Source organism: Scyliorhinus canicula, chromosome 12, assembly GCF_902713615.1.
Source record: "Scyliorhinus canicula chromosome 12, sScyCan1.1, whole genome shotgun sequence".
Lineage (NCBI taxonomy): Eukaryota > Metazoa > Chordata > Chondrichthyes > Carcharhiniformes > Scyliorhinidae > Scyliorhinus > Scyliorhinus canicula.
Window position 1 is genome coordinate 2,719,913 of NC_052157.1, and position 6,000 is coordinate 2,725,912.

General features: G+C 46.1%; 1 protein-coding gene across 9 annotated transcripts in view; it reads right to left on the reverse strand.

The window, feature by feature from the left end:
• The window catches only part of dennd4a (DENN/MADD domain containing 4A), a 195,360-nt gene extending 190,033 nt beyond the window's left edge, over positions 1-5,327 (reverse strand). For all 9 annotated transcript variants that reach the window (XR_005462571.1, XM_038814023.1, XM_038814020.1 and 6 more), the window contains exon 1: positions 5,147-5,327. The gene's annotated coding sequence lies outside the window, so the exon portion shown is untranslated. The remainder of the gene's footprint in view (positions 1-5,146) is intronic.
• Positions 5,328-6,000: the final 673 nt, after the last annotated feature.

Genomic DNA, 6,000 nt, shown 5'->3' on the forward strand with positions numbered 1-6,000 from the left:
TGATGTTGTGCTGGATACAGTGACAAATCCAAACAGCAGAAGACTGCGTCCACTTGAGGTCAAATGATTGCCATCTTGAGATTAACAGGGTACGGGCAACCTTTTAACAATGAGGTTTTCACACTGGCAACACTGCTGCTTGAAGAGAGACATGTGGTTGAAGCTTTTCATCTTGCACTCATCAGCACAAACATGAGAAAATCCATCCATGAAAATGCCTTGGTCAATCAGAGACAATTTCCCAACCAATCAGCACTTTTCCCTTGCAGTATAAATTGTTGCGACCATTTGAAATTTGGTATCCTTGCCTTTGGCCTGATGAGTGCAAAATAAAAAGTTTCGGCAAAACGTCTCTCTTTTCAGCAGCATCCAGGTTCTGCACTGCTGTTTCTGCAGCCCCAAAACTAGTGGTTTTGGGACCACTGGGCTCACCACATTACTATAATCTGTCATTTAAAAACAGCCGCACAATCACTGTTCATTTAACCTTGTTCAGGCTGGTATGGAAACTTCTCCAAGAGAGGAACAAGGAGATTTCCACAGCTCTTGGGAGGTTCAGCTAGTATTGGCAGAAGTTTTTCTTAAAAGTGATCCAGCTATGTAAACACACACAAAATTGGGTAAATCAGCATGACTGTCACCGACAGACCAGCACTGGCAAAAGATAAGTTCTAGACCTGTTCGCACATCATCATAGAAGCACTTTCGAGCTGGGGGGTGAGTCTCTCGCTAGCACTCAGGAGCAGGAATCCTGGCTGGTCCCACTTTCCTCATCTGGGAGTCCAACACAGACAGCAAGTTTCCCCAGTTAGCGTAGGAGGCATATAGGCCACGAAAGATCCAGATTTAATCTTTTCATAATTGACAAGTTAGCTGATCTCCTACTGTGCAAGAAATGAGGGAGAGCAAAGCACAGTAACTTCATTGCAGTGTGAAAAATGAAAAAATGAAAATGAAAATCGTTTATTGTCACGAGTAGGCTTCAATGAAGTTACTGAGAAAAGCCCCTAGTCGCCACATTCTGGCGCCTGTCCGGGGAGGCTGGTACAGTGTTAATGTAAACCTATTAGTGATACTAATAAAGATTATTATTATTCCCCTGGATAAAAGCAAATTACTGCAGCTGGTGGAATCTGAAATCATAAGGGAAAATGCTGGAAAATCTCAGCAGGTCTGGGCAGCATCTGTAGGGAGAAGAAAGAGCTAACGTTTCGAGTCCAGGTGACCCTTTGTTAACTCTTTTCTCTCCCTACAGATGCTGCCAGACCTGCTGAGATTTTCCAGCATTTTCCCTTTTGATTATTATTCCCCTGGCAGGGAATCAATGCAATCTTGAGAAGGTGGCACAATCATCAGAGGGAAAATTGGTACAAGCTAAGTCCATTTAAACAGATATTGTGTCATGGAACCTGCAATAATTCCCTTTGAAAAGTCTCCATTTGAAGCAAATGACAGACCTTTCTTTCTTTCTGTATTAATTCATTCCATTCCTTGGACTGTGAGATCCAGGGGCTGAGTGAAACCAGATTTACAACTGAAATTTGTGAAATATGTTGTTATGGTTTGATATTTTTTCCACATCCGTTAGAAACCTGGATTGTGTGACATATTAACACGTTCATATTCAGTGAGTCAAATCACAAGCTGTCACCCAATCGAATCTGATAGTTCAATAATTGTAGACTTTGAAGTTAAAAGTGAAATCAAAGTGCAAAAAATTCTTAAACTTTCACTGCAGCATAGCACGATGTCAACATAGGCAACAGCAATATGACTGTACCCAAGAGTTTTCCTAAACTAAACTCTGTATTATTAAAACACTTCCTTTCAGCTGACACATCATAACAATGGTAAGAAGCTAAATAACTTGCCAAGCTCGACTGCTCCGTTACAAAACTGTTGGCTACAAAAATAAAACAAATCTCAGTCTTTTAATCTGAATCAATTTTAAGCTTTCAGTTAAAATACCCTGAACATTTCTCTCAAATTCCACTTCCAACCCATGGATTTTGGCTGGCCAATAGTCACTTAGAAAACACACTCACAATTCCTAAACTATTTCTTGCCAGTTAATAAAACATTTTTTTTGTACATCATACAACTTACCGCTGTGTAATAGTGTGAAATTACACTCTCTCTCATCTATTCACAACTTACTTATAAAAAAACAGTTTGCATTGCATGAAGTTACAAGCATGTGAAGAGGGTTTTCCCGGTGACATTTGCACAGGCAATATCGAAAACATGATGATAGATCTATGGAGTCAATGGTAAACCTCAATGAGGATCTCAGAAATCCCCCATTTATAAATACATCCTGGATTTACTACTGACACCTGACAATCATTTTAACATGGAATTCATCTTATGCACTGGGTATGAGACTATAGAAACGTTTGAAGGCAGCGGAATAACCTACTGTAAAGTGAAGCTGCCACAAATCAATACATTTGTTTATTCCTTCCATTGCTGAACAACAGTCTCCAATTCTTTTTACAAGCCTGTAGTTTGAGTTTTGGCTTGCCATTCCTCAAATAAACTGCTTGGTTTATGGAACATCAAACATGAACTCTAAATTTATAAAAACACAACTGAATCCTACACAGCTCAATCAGAGGACATTTTTTACTCCCTCTCACACACCGACAAACACCTGTCTCAAAAGAATCTTTAAAAGCTGCGTCAGGTTGGAATTAGGAGCAAGATGACATTTAAACAGAACACTTTTCCCCAGGGATTTAAACTGGGCTGTAAACTCACTCAGCAAATATCTCACTGGTTGTTGTCCGTTTTCACCTTGTGAAAAGTGAAGACACTTTAAATAATAAATACCGTCATTCATTATTCACTCTTCCATGGTTTCAAATAACCTTCCAGAAATTTTCAAATAAAACTGAGCAGATGCCTCCAGAGTTTTAAATAAGATTTGAAATTTTTGAGCAGTGGCTGACCCCAAAACAGGCACAACAATCGATAATAAGAGATCATCAATTATATACACTGACGCATCTGCAAATATATTAGCCCCGAGGCAATGTATTATAACATTATCCCAGAGCCAGGGTATTATTAATTGTATTAGCCCAGAATCAGGATGTTATTATCCCAGGATCAGGGTGTTATTGTCACAGGATCAGGGTGTTATTGTCACAGGATCAGGGTGTGATTATCCCAGGATCAGGGTGTTATTATCCCAGGATCAGGGTGTGATTATCCCAGGATCAGGGTGTTATTATCCCAGGATCAGGATGTTATTGTCCCAGGATCAGGGTGTTATTGTCCCAGGATCAGGGTGTTATTATCCCAGGATCAGGGTGTTATTGTCCCAGGATCAGGGTGTTATTATCCCAGGATCAGGGTGTTATTATCCCAGGATCAGGGTGTTATTATCCCAGGGTCAGGGTGTTATTGTCCCAGGATCAGGGTGTGATTATCCCAGGATCAGGGTGTTATTATCCCAGGATCAGGGTGTTATTATCCCAGGATCAGGCTGTTATTATCCCAGGGTCAGGGTGTTATTATCCCAGGGTCAGGGTGTTATTGTCCCAGGATCAGGGTGTTATTGTCCCAGGATCAGGGTGTTATTGTCCCAGGGTCAGGGTGTTATTATCCCAGGATCAGGGTGTTATTATCCCAGGATCAGGGTGTTATTGTCCCAGGGTCAGGGTGTTATTGTCCCAGGATCAGGGTGTTATTATCCCAGGGTCAGGGTGTTATTATCCCAGGGTCAGGGTGTTATTGTCCCAGGATCAGGGTGTTATTGTCCCAGGATCAGGGTGTTATTGTCCCAGGGTCAGGGTGTTATTATCCCAGGGTCAGGGTGTTATTATCCCAGGGTCAGGGTGTTATTATCCCAGGGTCAGGGTGTTATTGTCCCAGGGTGTCATTATCCCAGGATCAGGGTGTCATTATTCCAGGATCAGGATGTTATTATCCCAGGGTCAGGGTGTTATTATCCCAGGGTCAGGGTGTTATTGTCCCAGGATCAGGTTGTTATTGTCCCAGGGTCAGGGTGTTATTGTCCCAGGGTCAGGGTGTTATTGTCCCAGGGTCAGGGTGTCATTATCCCAGGATCAGGGTGTTATTATCCCAGGATCAGGGTGTTTTTGTCCCAGGATCATGGTGTTATTATCCCAGGATCAGGGTGTTTTTGTCCCAGGATCAGGGTGTTATTGTCCCAGGGAGAGGGTGTTATTATCCCAGGATCAGGGTGATATTATCCCAGGATCAGGGTGTCATTATCCCAGGGTCAGGGTGTCATTATCCCAGGATCAGGGTGTCATTATCCCAGGGTCAGGGTGTCATTATCCCAGGGTCAGGGTGTCATTATCCCAGGGTCAGGGTGTCATTATCCCAGGGTCAGGGTGTCATTATCCCAGGGTCAGGGTGTCATTATCCCAGGGTCAGGGTGTCATTATCCCAGGGTCAGGGTGTCATTATCCCAGGGTCAGGGTGTCATTATCCCAGGGTCAGGGTGTCATTATCCCAGGGTCAGGGTGTCATTGTCCCGGGTCAGGGTGTCATTGTCCCAGGATCAGGGTGTCATTGTCCCATGATCAGGGTGTCATTGTCCCATGATCAGGGTGTCATTGTCCCATGATCAGGGTGTCATTGTCCCAGGGTCAGGGTGTCATTGTCCCAGGGTCAGGGTGTCATTGTCTCAGGGTCAGGGTGTTATTGTCCCAGGGTCAGGGTGTCATTGTCCCAGGATCAACGTGTCATTGTCCCAGGGTCAGGGTGTCATTGTCCCAGGATCAACGTGTCATTGTCCCAGGGTCAGGGTGTCATTGTCCCAGGGTCAGGGTGTCATTGTCCCGGGTCAGGGTGTCATTGTCCCAGGATCAGGGTGTTATTGTCCCATGATCAGGGTGTCATTGTCCCAGGGTCAGGGTGTCATTGTCTCAGGGTCAGGGTGTTATTGTCCCAGGGTCAGGGTGTTATTGTCCCAGGGTCAGGGTGTTATTGTCTCAGGGAGAGGGCACTGGGGCCACCTATTTAAATGTTGCTCCTGTTTGAATGAGCAGGCAGCCGGCACCGCGCCTGCGCACTGGCTGCTGCCGGCATCGCGCCTGCGCACTGGCCCCTGCCGGCACCGCTGACTGCAGCGGCCGATCTGTCTGTGGAAGTGGCTCCGTGGACAACTCACCTCGGCCGGGGCTCCCACCGAGACACCTCCCGGGGCGTCTCTCCGCTTCCCTCCTCCTCACTCAGATCAATCGAACAAAGCGGACAACGCGGTTTTGTTCATTGACGGTGAGTGGCGGCCGCTGACAGCCGCGCCGCCGCCGCGCTCTGCCCTCCGCCCGCCGCCATCTTGGTTGTGAAGGAAACCTGCGCGCGGCCGCGGGGGCGCGCCTGGACCAACCGGAGGCCGCGGGGGCGCGCCTGGACCAACCGGAGGCCGCGGGGTCCTAGCGCTCATCTCGCTGTACCTGGCATCGACCTGACCAATCCTACAGAATTATCGACTTCATCCATCACTTTGCATCACAAATAAAACCTGAAAATGCAAGAAATACCCGGCCAATCAGGCTGCATCTCTATAAAAAGAGAGAAAGCGAGTTAAGATTTCAAGTCTATGACCTTTAATCAGTTCTGAAGTGTTAACTCTGTTTCTTTCTCCGCAGCAGAGAAGGGAAGGGTAGCACGACCCCTCATCCCCCCCCCCCCCCCCCAGCAAGTCTATCAATGGCTCCGAAGTGGAGATGGTCGATAGCTTTAGGTTCCTGGGGGTCACCATCACCAACAGTCTGTCCTGGTCCACTCACGTTGATGCAACAGTCAGGAAAGCCCAACAACATCTCTCCTCCTACGGAAGCTAAAGAAATTTGGCATGTCTGCATCGACTCTCACAAACTTCTACAGATGTGCGATAGAGAGCATCCTATCCGACTGCATCACAGCCTGGTATGGCAGCTGCTCAGTCCAAGATCACAAGAAACTGCAGAGTGTGGTGAACTCAGCCCAACACATCACACAAGCTTGCCACCCCCACATTGA